We start from the raw sequence: 13,220 nt of genomic DNA, 5'->3' as shown, positions 1-13,220 counted from the left end.
AGCCAAGTCCAAGTCCAATAAAAAGAGACTGCGATCTCTTTTTATTGCCACAGATTGATCCCTATCTTCTATTCTATTTTCCTCTGTATGGAAAATAGGAGGGACTGGGAGGAACTACAATCTCCCCATTTTTTTTTTCACTCTCAGTTTGCCTAGCTCCTTGATCACTCTCCAACTGCAACAATTTTATAATAGTGATATCTAACCCATTGCTACCTAATCAATAGAGAAGACTGGGCTAACCTAGTATCTCAACCTGACTGTCAAGGCCTTGTCACGTCTGGTCTTTTTCCTCTCACCTTCTTGGAGATGGTTCAGTCACACACTCCTTCAACTCTTGCAGTTCCTACTCATGTGTCTCCTCATCCCACCAGTTACAGATGCACCACTCTACCTCTCATATGGAAATATGATTTACACACACACACGGAAAAAAAAATGGTACAGCCTACAAATGGAAGCAAATGTGCTGTATCTTTATATCCTGTGTCCACAACTCAGGCTAAACACACTTAATTTCACTGAGATGCTGCTTGACCCAACTTGTGAGCCAGGGCAAGCTCAAGCATGTTTGGCATCTGCTAAACTTTAATGGTGGAAACTGCTAGGTTCAGAGGTTTGAATCATGCCAGGCTTCTACTATGAATAAGGCAATGTTATTTCTTAATTTGTTGTGCTCTGACAGCCTTTCATGCTTTTATTTAAAGATTCAAAACAAATTTGAGAATTGTTTAATACACATAAAGGAAAGAGAGAGACTAAACCAGTGGTCACCAAACTGGTGGTCCATGGACCACTGGTGGTCTGCTTGAAAATTTTGATGATCCACAGAAAAATTATTTGAATTTTTTATATTGCACTAAATCAGGGGTCCTCAAACTACGGCTATTGTGTTTTAATATGACTGTACACCGCCCCGAGTCCCTTCTGGGAGAGGGCGCGGTTTATAAATTAAATAAAAGTTAAAGTTAAAGTTAAAGAGTCTCCCCCATCGGGGTCTTTTTGTCTGGATCAGATGGAGTGGTGGGTTCCCAATTCTGTTGCAATCGGTATGGTGCAATGGGACCCGACATCCACCACATGAACTTGCATAGTGTCCTTACCTCCTGCGACACTTCCACGATGCTCCAGGTGCTCGGCGGAGTGTCACACAGGCGCTGTATGCTCCGTGTGTGTGCACGAAGCGCCAAAGAGCTAAAATACAGGTAAGGAGGGCGGGCTGGTGGGCCCTCCGGAGCACCGTACTGGAACGGTACCCGGTGCTCCCAGCAGGCACCAGTATGCCCATACCAGGGCGTACCGCCTGCAACCCACAATTGGTCAGATGGGGGCAGAAATTCCAACTTGGGTCTGCTTTGGCCTCCTGGTGGGGGGCTTTGGGCAAAGGCTGGAGGGAAGTGCCACTGGTGGCGAAGAGCCAGAGGTCATTGTTCCAATGGGACTGCATCATGGCCTGGAACTGTCTGACCAACTCAGCCAGCTGAGCCTTCAGGCACCAGTTTCTGACCTTGTACTCCTGCAGATTTTTCCTTTGCTTGGAAAGCCTATGCTCGTAGTCCTCAGTGAGGTGCTTCTACTGAGCCTCCTTCTTGATCAGATCCAATTTGAACTGAGCTGTTTTGCCAACTCTTTCTCATGGTGGATGCTTAGCTCCAACAACTGCTTCCTGTTGGGGCCCTAAGGAGCCCAAGTGGGGAGGGGAGGAGTGGCTGGGAGGGGAGGGGCGAGTAGAGGCTAGCGAGGTGCCCCTCGATGTGAGTGACATTGAGTTGGCCATGCCCACCCAGTCACATTACCACCTAGCCATGGCCACCCAGCTGGTCATTAGGCACATCATATTGCTGGTCCATGGGATTAAAAATTATGAATTTAGTGGTCCCTGAGGTCCGAAAGGTTGGTGACCCCTGGACTAAACAACACCTGGAAAGCGGCTTGACCTTGACTCCATTCCAGAAGTTGTTTTGGGTGTTTGGAAATACTTTTTGAAGATTCTTAACACATATTAAATTGCAAAGAATTAAAATTCTACTGAAACTGTTTAATGGATTGTGGATTTGAAAGATCTGAGGAAATTTGGTGGATCAATTTGGACTTGGATTATTAAGGTTATTTGACAGAACATTATATGAGGCAAAAGAAGAAAGGTGATAGAAGAAAAGAGAAAAGAAGAAAAGCTAAATAAGATTTCAGAATTTGGACAATTGGGAAGGTGCTGGAAAACCATAACTATATGGCTTTGTTTTTAGATATTGGGACATTGGAACATCAGAGATATATTGAGCATTTTTAATATATCAAATAATTATAAAATGACTCAGCGGGATAATAGAGGCGTATGAAAAAATATTATTGATGCCTTAAAGTACACATGAAACAATAAAGAACAATAAGGAGATAAGGAACTGTCAAAAAATAAAGAAGTGAGTGTAGAAGATGTTCAACAAACGGGGGGGGGGAGAGAAAAGATGAACATAATATTCAGAAAAGAGATGAGAAACCAGAAAAAGTGGGGGAGGAGACAAAGCAAAATAAGATACAAGAAGATGAAGAGAATGAAGAGAAAGGAATAATAAGCATGAATCAATAGATAATGCCTTAAGAGTTTATAATAGAACAGAGAGAAAAAAGAAAAATCTCCTCCAAAAAAAGAAAGGGCTATCAGTGGGTGTTCAAAGGATGCATGCAGAAGGAGACAAGGGGTAAGACAAAGGCAATATTTAATGGGTATAAAAATGTTAGAAAGAGATATAAGATTCCAAGAAAAGAAAGAAAAAGTCAATAAATGATGGTAATGATGGAAGAGGGTAAAAATGATGGATAGAAATAAAAGATAAAAAGTAGAAAAAACAAAGTGGAAAATAGCAGCATATATATCAATAGATAATAGAATTTATTATAATCATTAAAAATAAGGTTAGAAGTTGTAAGTCTAGGATTAGGCAACCGAATTGTATTATTGTTATTAAAAGTGTGTAAAAACTATATTGGAAACTATAATTATTAGGGACTAGAAATTTTGTGGACTTTGAGATATAATCCTGAGACTGATTAAATTTGGTTAATAATTGGCATTTGTGCTTCTAGATATTTCAGATATTGGAATTACTATGGAATTGAGTAATTTTTAAAATATTAATGTTAGATTGGGTAATGGATAGGCACACACAGGCTTAATGGTAACAACAGCTCTTTATTAAGTGCAACAAGTGAGAACACTTGCCTCTTTTGCAGATCTCACCATTCTCTCTGCCTGACCATTGGAGGCCGGATGGAATGGCGTGACCAGGGCAGGCCTGATTTCCTGAGCTGCTAGGAAGGTCCCAAATTGCATGGCCGTGAATTGGGGCCTGTTATCAGAGACCAAGACGTTGGGCAGGCCATGCATCTCTGTAGCACCTTGATGACCGCTTCTGCCATGGTGCAGGTCATCAGGACTATCTCTAACCATTTTGAGTAGGCGTCCACAACTACGAGAAATGTCTGGCCGTGAACTGGGCCAACAAAGTCAATGTGCACCCTAGACCATGGTGCTTGAGGTCACTCCCACGTGCCTCTGGGGGAGCTGGTCTGGACTCCTGGCATGGTGTGCAGGTAGCCACCCATTCTTCGATCTCCCTGTCCATGTTAGGCCACCAAATGTACCTCCTAGCCAAAGATTTCATCCTGACAATTCCAGGATGCCCTACGTGTAAAGCCTCTAATACTGCAATGCACAGTTTGGATGGAACAACGACCCGATCCCCCCACAGTAAACAGCCATTAATAACTGATAATTTATCACACTTGGTAAAATATATATTTATATCAACCCCAACAGGCCCCTTGGGCCACCCCCGCCACACCCAGTTCATAATTTGCTTGATGGTAGAGTCCTTTGCAGAGTGGTGGGCAACATCACTGGACGAGACAGGCCCAGTCTCAAGACAGTCAATGAAGAGGACTGGCGTCTCGGGGGTAGGGTCAGTGAGAAGTTCAGGCAGCAGGCAGCAGCTGAGAGCGTCAGCATGCCCCAAAGTGGAGCCTGATCGGTGGATGAGATGGTAGGAGTAGGAAGATGGTCCATCTGACCATGTGGGGTGATAATGACACTGAGGTAGGTCGGTCTCCAGCCAGTAAGCCCAACAACGGCTTGTGGTCCATAACCAGTTCGAAGTCCCAGCCATATAAATACTCATGGAACTTCTTTACTCCGGCCACTGCAGCCAAAGCCTCACGATCCAGCTGGCTGTAGTTCCGCTCTGCGGCGGACAAGGTCCTGGAGTAAAATGCAATAGGGGCTTTGGTTCCATTGGGCATGCGGTGGCTGAGGATGACAAAATCGTTTGCAGCCGAAACCAAGATGTCGTCGAAATAGGAGACAACTCCTGGAATCCCCTGCAAAAGCTCTTCCCTCCCTTAAAAGCAGCCATGTGGGGTGGGGTGTTTGGTTTTGAGATTGGTGCTGCAAGAGAATGGTAAGTTTTATTCTTCCATGAGACTTTCTAGGGTGAAGTCATACTTTCTTTAAAAAGAATGTTGGTCTTACCTGAACGTGTCTTTTTAGGGGGGGAGAGGGAGTGGTCACATGCAGGTATTCTCAAAGCCTGATTGGTCCAAAGACTGAGAGCAAACTTCTTAAATACTTCTGCCTTCCATTCTTGACCAGTTTCCTCGAAGATGAACTCCAGAACTGAAAAACAACAAAACACAACCCTGGGAAAAACCCTCCCGGCCCTAACCTGGGCCCACCACCATGTAACAGGGCAGGTCATGACCACTCCCTCTCCCCCCCCGAAAAGACACATTCAGGTAAGACCAACATTCTTTTTCCACTGGGGGAGAGGGAGTGGTCACATGTGGGACATACCCAAGCTCGGTCGCAGGGAGGGAATGAACAACAACTACGGCCCAAGGGGAGGATCCGCCACTACTCTCTGCAGGACCCTCCGACCAAACGACGCTTCCCCCGAGGCAAACGAATCCAGCTGATAATGCCGGATGAAAGGGGTCGGGGACGCCCAAGTCGCCGCCCAACAAATATCTTCAAAAGGAGCCCTAATGGCCCACGCTGCCATGGTCACGGCACTCCTAGTGGAATGGGCCGTTATTCCTGAGGGAACGGGCTGATCCGTCGCCCCATAGGCCTCCACAATAGCCTGTCGCAACCAACGGCCAATGGTTGCCGAGGACACCCTGGTCCCCAGCATCCCAGGATGAAAGGAGACAAATAACGCCTCCGACTTGCGAATCCCCGTGGTCCACCGGAGATAAATGTGCAGAGCACGACGCAAGTCCAAACGGTGCCAAAGCCTCTCCCTATCACCAGACGGGCCTGGACAAAAATCAGGCAGGATGACCTCCTGCGCCCTGTGAAAGGGAGTGTTAACCTTTGGGAGAAAAATAGGATCAAGACGAAGAACCACCCTATCCTGGTGAAAATGGCAAAGGCCATCCTTGGACGAAAGAGCGCCCAGGTCTGAGATACGCCAGGCCAAAGTAATTGCCACTAGAAAAACCACCTTAAGGGACAGAAGCCTCAGATGAACGTATTGGAGGGGTTCGAATGGGGAACCCGTCAATGCTCGGAGCACCAGGGGCAAATCCCAAGTAGGGAACCTATGAATGGGGGTAGGCCGGAGATTAGCCACCCCCTTTAGGAAGCGCTTGATCAGTGGAACCTGAGAGAGAGAGGAAGACCCCCCCGCCCCCCAACACCGAAGACAGAGCCGCCACTTGCCTGCGCAGGGTGTTAACCGCCAACCCCTTTTCCAGACCTCCCTGCAGGAAGTCTAGAACATGCGGAATGGTCGTCCCCTCAGGGGAAACCCAAGTGGCGTGCACCACCTGACGAAAGCCGACCAGGTGGAATTGTAAATCCTGGTCGTTGATGGGCGCCTAGAAGCCTCAATGGTGTGTATGACGCCAGAAGACAGGCTAGCCACCCTCAAAAGTCGCTGTTCAAGAGCCAGATGGCTAGATGGAGCCACTGGGGCTCTGGAAGAAGAAGGACCCCCTGCCGCAGAACTATCTCCTCCTGCGGAATCCTCCACGGCGGAGCAACCGACAACTGGACTAGGTCCGCGAACCAAGGCCTCCTGGGCCAATATGGAGCTACCACGATGACAAGTGCCTTCTCCACTATCACCTTCCTGAGGGTCCCCAGAATCAGGGGAATGGGGGGAAAGGCATAGAGAAGGCCCGCTGTCCACCTGCTCCGGAGGGAGACTCTGCCCTCCGCCAACCGGGTTTGAAACCGGGAGAAGAAATGCGGCAGCTGTGAATTCACCGGGGTGGTGGACAGATCTACCAGAGGGTGCCGAACCTCCGGCAGATTCCCTGAAACAAGGCTGGGTGGAGCTGCCACTCGCCGTTGTCCAGAGACGCTCGACTCAACCAGTCCGCCTGGTGATTTTCCAGGCCGGAGATGTGCTCCGAGACCAGGGATGCCAAGTGCCTTTCCGCCCAGGCGCCGAGTCTGAGAGCTTCCAACCAGAGAGCCCGGGAACGGGTCCCCCCCTGATGGTTTATGTGGGCCTTGGCGGCCACATTGTCCATCCGGAGGAACACATGACGGCCCTCCATCGAGGTTCGGAAATGTTGCAGGGCTAGACACACTGCCTTCAACTCAAACAATTTATATTGTGCCGGAGATCCGAAGCCATCCACCTGCCCTGGGCCAGTCATAAGCCCATCAGGGGCCCCCAACTGAAAAGACTCGCATCCGTGGTCACCGTCACCCTCTCCGGCTCCCAGAAGGAACAACCCCTCTGGATCGCCGGGGAGATCCACCATCTGAGAGAGGCCCGAACCCCCGCAGAAAGGTGTAGGGTCCGAAGAGAGTTGCTCAGCTGTCCCCTCTGGAACGGAATGAGCTCCCACTGAAGAGGCTAAAGATGAAGTCTGGCCCATGGTACTATCCCTATACAAGACACCATCTTGCCGAGCAACTGTGATAATGTGAGGACAGAAACTAATTGACTTGTGTGAACCTTTCTTGCCAGTTGCCGCAGACATGTTTGTCGGTCCTGGGAGAGACAGACCACCCCCGACACGGAATCTATGACTGTCCCCAGGTGAAGAATATGCGTGGAAGGTGAGAGATGACTCTTTGGGAAGTTCACTGAAAACCCCAGAGATTGAAAACACCGAATGGTGAGACGCAGGTCTGAGACCGCCTGAGGTAGCGAACCCGCCTGGACCAGGATATCGTCTAGGTAGCATTGGAGTCTCACCGGAATGGATCGGAGGTGAGCCGCCAATGCCGCCAGTACTTTCGTAAATGTTCGGGGCGCCGAAGCCAACCCGAAGAGTAGTGCCCTGTACTGGTAATGGCAGTTCCCGTGAGAGAATCTCAGGAACTTGCGGTGAGCTGGGTGAATGGGAATATGAAGGTAGGCCTCTGTCAGGTCTACTGACGCTAAGAAGTCTCCCTTTCAAATACCCTGAATGATAGACTTGAGGGAGGACATCTTGAAGCGTCTGTACAGCAGGTATTGGTTCAAACGTTTGAGATCCAGAATGGCTCTCCAGCCCCCCGAGCTCTTCAGAACCACAAACAGGTTGGAATAATGGCCCCGGCCTCGTTTCGTCGAGGGAACGGCCTCCACCACCCGAATGTCAAGCAGGTGAAGAATAGCCTGATCCATCAGGCCAGGGCGCTCCAGGCTCCAAGGCGGAGGGAATGACCTGAAGAGATCCGAGGGGATGGAGAGAAACTCTAACCTGAGGCCTAGACGAACCGTGGATCTGACCCAGGGGTCTGACGTGATCCCGTCCCATTGATCCGCATAATGGGATAGGCCAGTGCTCCCCAACCTTTTTATCGCCGCGGACCGGTAAATGTTTGATAATTTTTCCGTGGCCCGCTTGTTTTGATTTAATAATTTTAATTTAATTGTATTTAAACATGCCTTCAAAATAAAATACAGCTACACCAAAAAATGAATATAAAGTGATTTATTTTATTTAACTCACTAGAATGCCAAATCAATGAGAACCCTGAGCTTGTTTCTTTGCAACGAGATGGTTCCAGTGTTATATAATGCCAGTATCACTTAACAACGCTCCTGCTTAGCAACCAAAATGTTTGCTCAGGAACTCTGGCATTGAAGTGTGCAAGTCTTCAAGCTGTCAAGTTGCAAGACCCTTTGCACCCCTAACCCTTTAGGGAAAAAAACCCCAGGGTCTTCAAACCTGACAGCTTGAAGACTTGTGGACTTCAACTCCCAGAATTCTGAGAGTGATTGATGCCCTTGGTGGACTTCAATTCTCAGAATTCTGGGAGTTGAAGTCCACCAGTCTTAAGAGCCAATTTTGCAGATCCCTGGGCAAAAATTGGCTCTTAAGACTTGTGGACTTCAACTCCCAGAATTCTGAGAGTGATTGATTCCCTTGGTGGACTTCAATTCTCAGAATTCTGGGAGTTGAAGTCCACCAGTCTTAAGAGCCAATTTTGCAGATCCCTGGGCAAAATTGGCTCTTAAGACTGGTGGACTTCAACTCCCAGAATTCTGAGAATTGAAGTCCACCAGTCTTAAAACAGCCCCAAGAAGCGAGGCGGCAGAAAAAGAAACAGAGGCCAAGGAGCTTCCCCCCCGCCCCCTCCCAGCAAAAATCTAACCGGGGAGCTGGGCGGGCAGTAGCAAATTAGCCGATCACGCCGCGTGGGCAGTAGCAAATTAACCGATCACGCCGCGTGATCGGCTAATTTACTACTGCCCGCCCGGCTCCCCAGTTAGATTTTTGCTGGGAGGGGGCGGGGGGGAAGCTCCTTGGCTTCTGTCTCTTTTTCTCCCTCCTCGCTTCTCAGCCCTGCCCGACTTCAGGATCCTCCCTAATCATTGTGGGTCGAAAAGAAAAAAGGGAAAGGGGCGCTTGTTTTGAAGTGCCCCTTTCCCTTTTTTATTTTTGACCTACACTGATTAAGGAGAATCCTGAAGTCACACAAGTCAGGCGGCAATGAACTGCGTTTAGCTGGAGCTGGCTGGAGACCGCGTGTGCGTGTCCACACCAAATATGCGACGCTGGCGCTGCGCGGCAGTTAGAAATTAGTGCGCGGCGTACTCTAGGCACGTGCGTGGCCGCGCGGCCCGGTGCCGATTGATCCACGGACCGGCACCGGTCCGCGGCCCGGGGGTTGGGGAACAAGGGGATAGGCGGCCACCTATGGGATGACTCAGATTCGAGTCATTTCCCTCTGCAGAAGGGACGACTGCCGCCGCCTCGAAAGGGTTGCTGGGACTGATGCTGGTATCGGTTCCAGTCCTGGTAAGACGACCGAGAGAACTGTCTGTCTGACCTGAAGGAAGAAAATGCCAATGATGGTCAAAGTCAGAAACCCTATAAGATTGCCTACGATAGGGGTGAGCCCTAGTCTCTGATTTCTTTGAATTGGATGGCAGGACCTTCTTTTTATCTTTGTTCTCGACTAAAATGGGATTGAGAGCCTCCCCAAACAAGTTGGGACCCTTAAAGGGGGCAGCCACCAAATTCCACTTGGCCTTGTTATCCATCTGCCAGTTACGAAGCCACAATAGGCGGCGGGAAGTGATAGAAGTGGCCAGAGCACTGGACGCAAACTTAACCGTGTCCAGGGTTGTGTCCGCAGAAAATTGCGAGGCAGCTATAATTTTAGTGAGATCTTGGTGGATTTGTTCATCCTGGATCAGGATGTGATCCTAGAGTTGGCGAAGCCACATGACCATAGTGCGGTTGAAGTATGATGCCGCCGCCACAGACTTTATGGCCCAGGCGGTAGCATTGAAATTTTTCCGCAAGGTAAGCTCTGCGCATTTATCCTGAGGTTTTAACTTATTGTCCGTGTCGCCGGACACCACCGGGGAAGAAGAAACCAGAGTAGCTACCGGGGTGTCAATAACAGGCAAATGAATGGCCTGTGCAAAGGTCTGCTCCACATTATAAAGGTGGTCATTGCTCCCTGGATTAGAGAAATTGGATGGCCGGGCCCACTGGTTGGTGAGGACCTCCATAAATGAGGGAGGAGCTGGAATCTCCTCTTTGTTAGTGGCCGTGTTTGAAAACATGGCCATATCGGGGTCCCTAGGTGGGGGCACAGTGGGATCCCCAGTCCCAATTTTGGTAGTCTTCCTTGCCTTGTTCAGAAGTGTCTTGAACACGGCTGGAGGAAAAAGGCCCAAGGAAGAAGGAGGATCAGGGGGCGCTGCATCCTTATCCTCCGAAAACCCCATATCCTGGAGGTTTTCCTCCCTCATGACAGACCCCTCGCTAACCAGGGAAGGGGGAGGTCCTATAATGGAAACGGCCTGATCCCCCCTGAGATCTGGAGGAGTGCCTTTATCCCGCTGGGCAATGCCCCGTAAGATGGCTGTAGCAATGAGCTTTTGGATCCCTTCAGGGAGATTCTCCAGTTCATCCATGTCCTTATCATGAGGTCTAGGACCACGTGGTGCCAACCTACGGGTAGAACAATGGCCCCCAGAGGTACCCTCCAAGGGGTCCTCAGAGCTATCCCTCCCTGAGCCTGGGGAAACCGAAGGAGAGGGTGAACTATGCCCCCTTCATCTAGAATAGCTACGGGATCTGGCTGGAGAGGCCGAGGGAGAAGAAGGACTGAACCCTCTTGGGGAGGAACAAGCTGAAGCAGGCCTGAGTGGAGATCTGGATCTGCTGGTGTAAATAGGCCCAGAAGACCTAGCCTGTCATTCAGCCCTGGCAAAAGTCTTTTCCAAGGCCTTGTGCTTCCTGGCCTCCTTCCTTATAGTGGTCCTTGAGGGATGATGAGAGGCCAAGGGCCTGGCTGGGGGCTCCCTGTGCCCAGGCACTTGCCCCAGCCCTCCGCTCTCCATCAAAGGGGCTTCCACCTGACCCTCGGGGATTTCCGATCCCTCCTCCATTGCCCCACTTACGTGTCCTGAAGCTCGGGGGAATTAGGCCTCTGTCGGTCCCGCCAGAACCTGGACCTGAAAACTGCCCAGTAGACCAGGGCCTGCCGGCCTAGGCCTGTCCAAAATGGCCGCCCGGGCCAAGGCCTAGCTCCGCACACGTGGATTCAGCCTCAAAATGGCTGCCAGGTGAAGTCGGGCAATGGCGCCGATCCCTGAGTGCCGTGGAAGGGCCTGCCGCCCCGCTGGGAGATCCGGGGCCAAGGCAGCTTCATATAAAGTTCCTGGGGCCCCGCACACCAACGTGCACTCCCCCCCAAGGTACTCGCGCTTCGCTGCTTTAATTTTAAAATACAGCAGCCGCCTGGCAGAGAAACGGCGGCTCCGCAGGCGCCTCGTGCGCTCTTCTATCGATTACAAAAGGTCCGGCTCTCCCCAGTCGTAGTTGGGAGGCCCGGACTCGCTCGTCAGCCGCCCCTTGCAGTGTGGCACCCCCACAGTCCCGGGGATCGGGCTAAAACTCCAGGCCCGTGGAGGGGAGGAAGCACGCCCCCCCAAAACCGCCCGAGGCAGAAAGGACTGTCCCTTTGGGCCGCAGCTGCAATTTGGAATTTTAGAGTTACCAATTGAGCCAAATTAACAATCCAATTGAAAAAGGGAAGAAAAAATAAAAACAATTTCACTTTCCTACCTAAACAACCAATCTCAAACAGTGCTTGGACCAATAGACTGAGAGGAAACTGGGCAAGAATGGAAGGCAGGAGTATTTAAGAAGTTTGCTCTCAGTCTTTGGACCAATCAGGCTTTGAGAATACCCGCATGTGACTACTCCCTCTCCCCCACTGAAAAACTATCTTGTCTGCTATAAACTTCTGGAGCAGCTCCTTAATTGGGGAAATAATGGAATTAATCACCCTCTGGCTACTCCACAGTTTGAGTAAATCCTTTACAGCTGCTGAAGACAAGCTTCTATCTTCAAATATTCTAATATGTTTCAGATCAAGCTAAAGAGTAAACCTACATTTGTTTTAGATCAATCTAGACAGCAAACCTATATTGTTTTTAAACTGCACTGTTTCACTTTTAAAAAGCACACAGTATTAGTGGTACTAATGGAAAGAAATTGAAAAGTTTGAATGTTTTTCAGTTTTAAAATATACTTATTATCTGGCAGAGAAAAAAGGATTTGCAGAAGAGAGCTATACAGAGCTATCCATAACCCAATACAAAATCAATAATGAGACAAGCTGGACAGAATGTCACTTTCAGTAACTGCAAATCTCACTATTCAAAAATAGCTAAGGAGAAACAAGAGTTAACAGCATAACAAGAAGCTGAAAAAGCCCCCAAACTGATCCAGTCCACATCCTGTTTCCCACAATGACTAACCAGAAGGGAAGCTCCAAGTCAGGTCATGAAGCATGCAAACACACACACACACACACACACACACACACACATAGGGAGAGAGAGGGAGGGAGGGAGGGAGGAATGCACGGATGTTCCTTGTTACTTAATAATACACTGAGTATGAATCTGCAGGCTCAGTGCATATGATACTCAGTTACTGTCTTTGGTTACTGAGAGCTAATCTACGTATGTTGTAAATTCAATTTTCAAAATGATTATTTCAGGTCAAGGTGGCAAATTGCAGACATCAATAAAACTGTATATAATCTGAAGAAGGGGATAACGTGAGGTGAATGCATATTTGGTTTATGGATTTGTAGCTGAAAGCGTAGTATGAATACTGCCAGAGGAACATTCCTGGAGTTGACGTCCACAGACCCTGACGTTATCAAAGTTGTACTACAGAGAGACTCCAGAAAGCCTCATTGGTAAAGGGATTGGTACATTTGCCCTTCAGTTCACTGCCATCATTGTAAAAAACCTGGCAAGTAAAAGTGCGGGCCTTCAGCTCTGCAATGAAAGAATACCTGGATTTAAGCGGTGTTGTTTTTAAATTTAAATTAACCTATCTACCTGCTATGTGCTACTGACCTAGCAGTCCAGAATCTGTAAGTGCTAGTTCTAATCATTCAGAGAGAATAAAAACCTTTTGTTTCTTCAAAATAATTATTTTTCACATACATTGGGTGTCACTTTTGCTTTTGCTTCAAGGTCACCTGGAAGCCAAGGCGTTCTCTACAATAGTGATTCCTATCGGGAAGTATTTCAATTTATTAGCAGCGTTCTCGTGTTATCTTAATTTAGATCACTTCACCCCATTTCTTGGGACTGCAGGAGAGAGCCATCATTACCGTACTTGACCTGCAGTGATTCTCACAAACGCTAGTCGAAAATATATTTGGCCAGTCTGAGTGTCAGTAGATGGTGCAGACAGCCCCAATGATTTAAGAATGATGCCTTTTATTGTCC

The sequence above is a fragment of the Natrix helvetica genome (assembly GCF_964273705.1).
Source record: "Natrix helvetica genome assembly, chromosome: Z".
NCBI lineage: Eukaryota > Metazoa > Chordata > Lepidosauria > Squamata > Natricidae > Natrix > Natrix helvetica.
Note: the sequence above shows the minus strand (reverse complement) of the source record.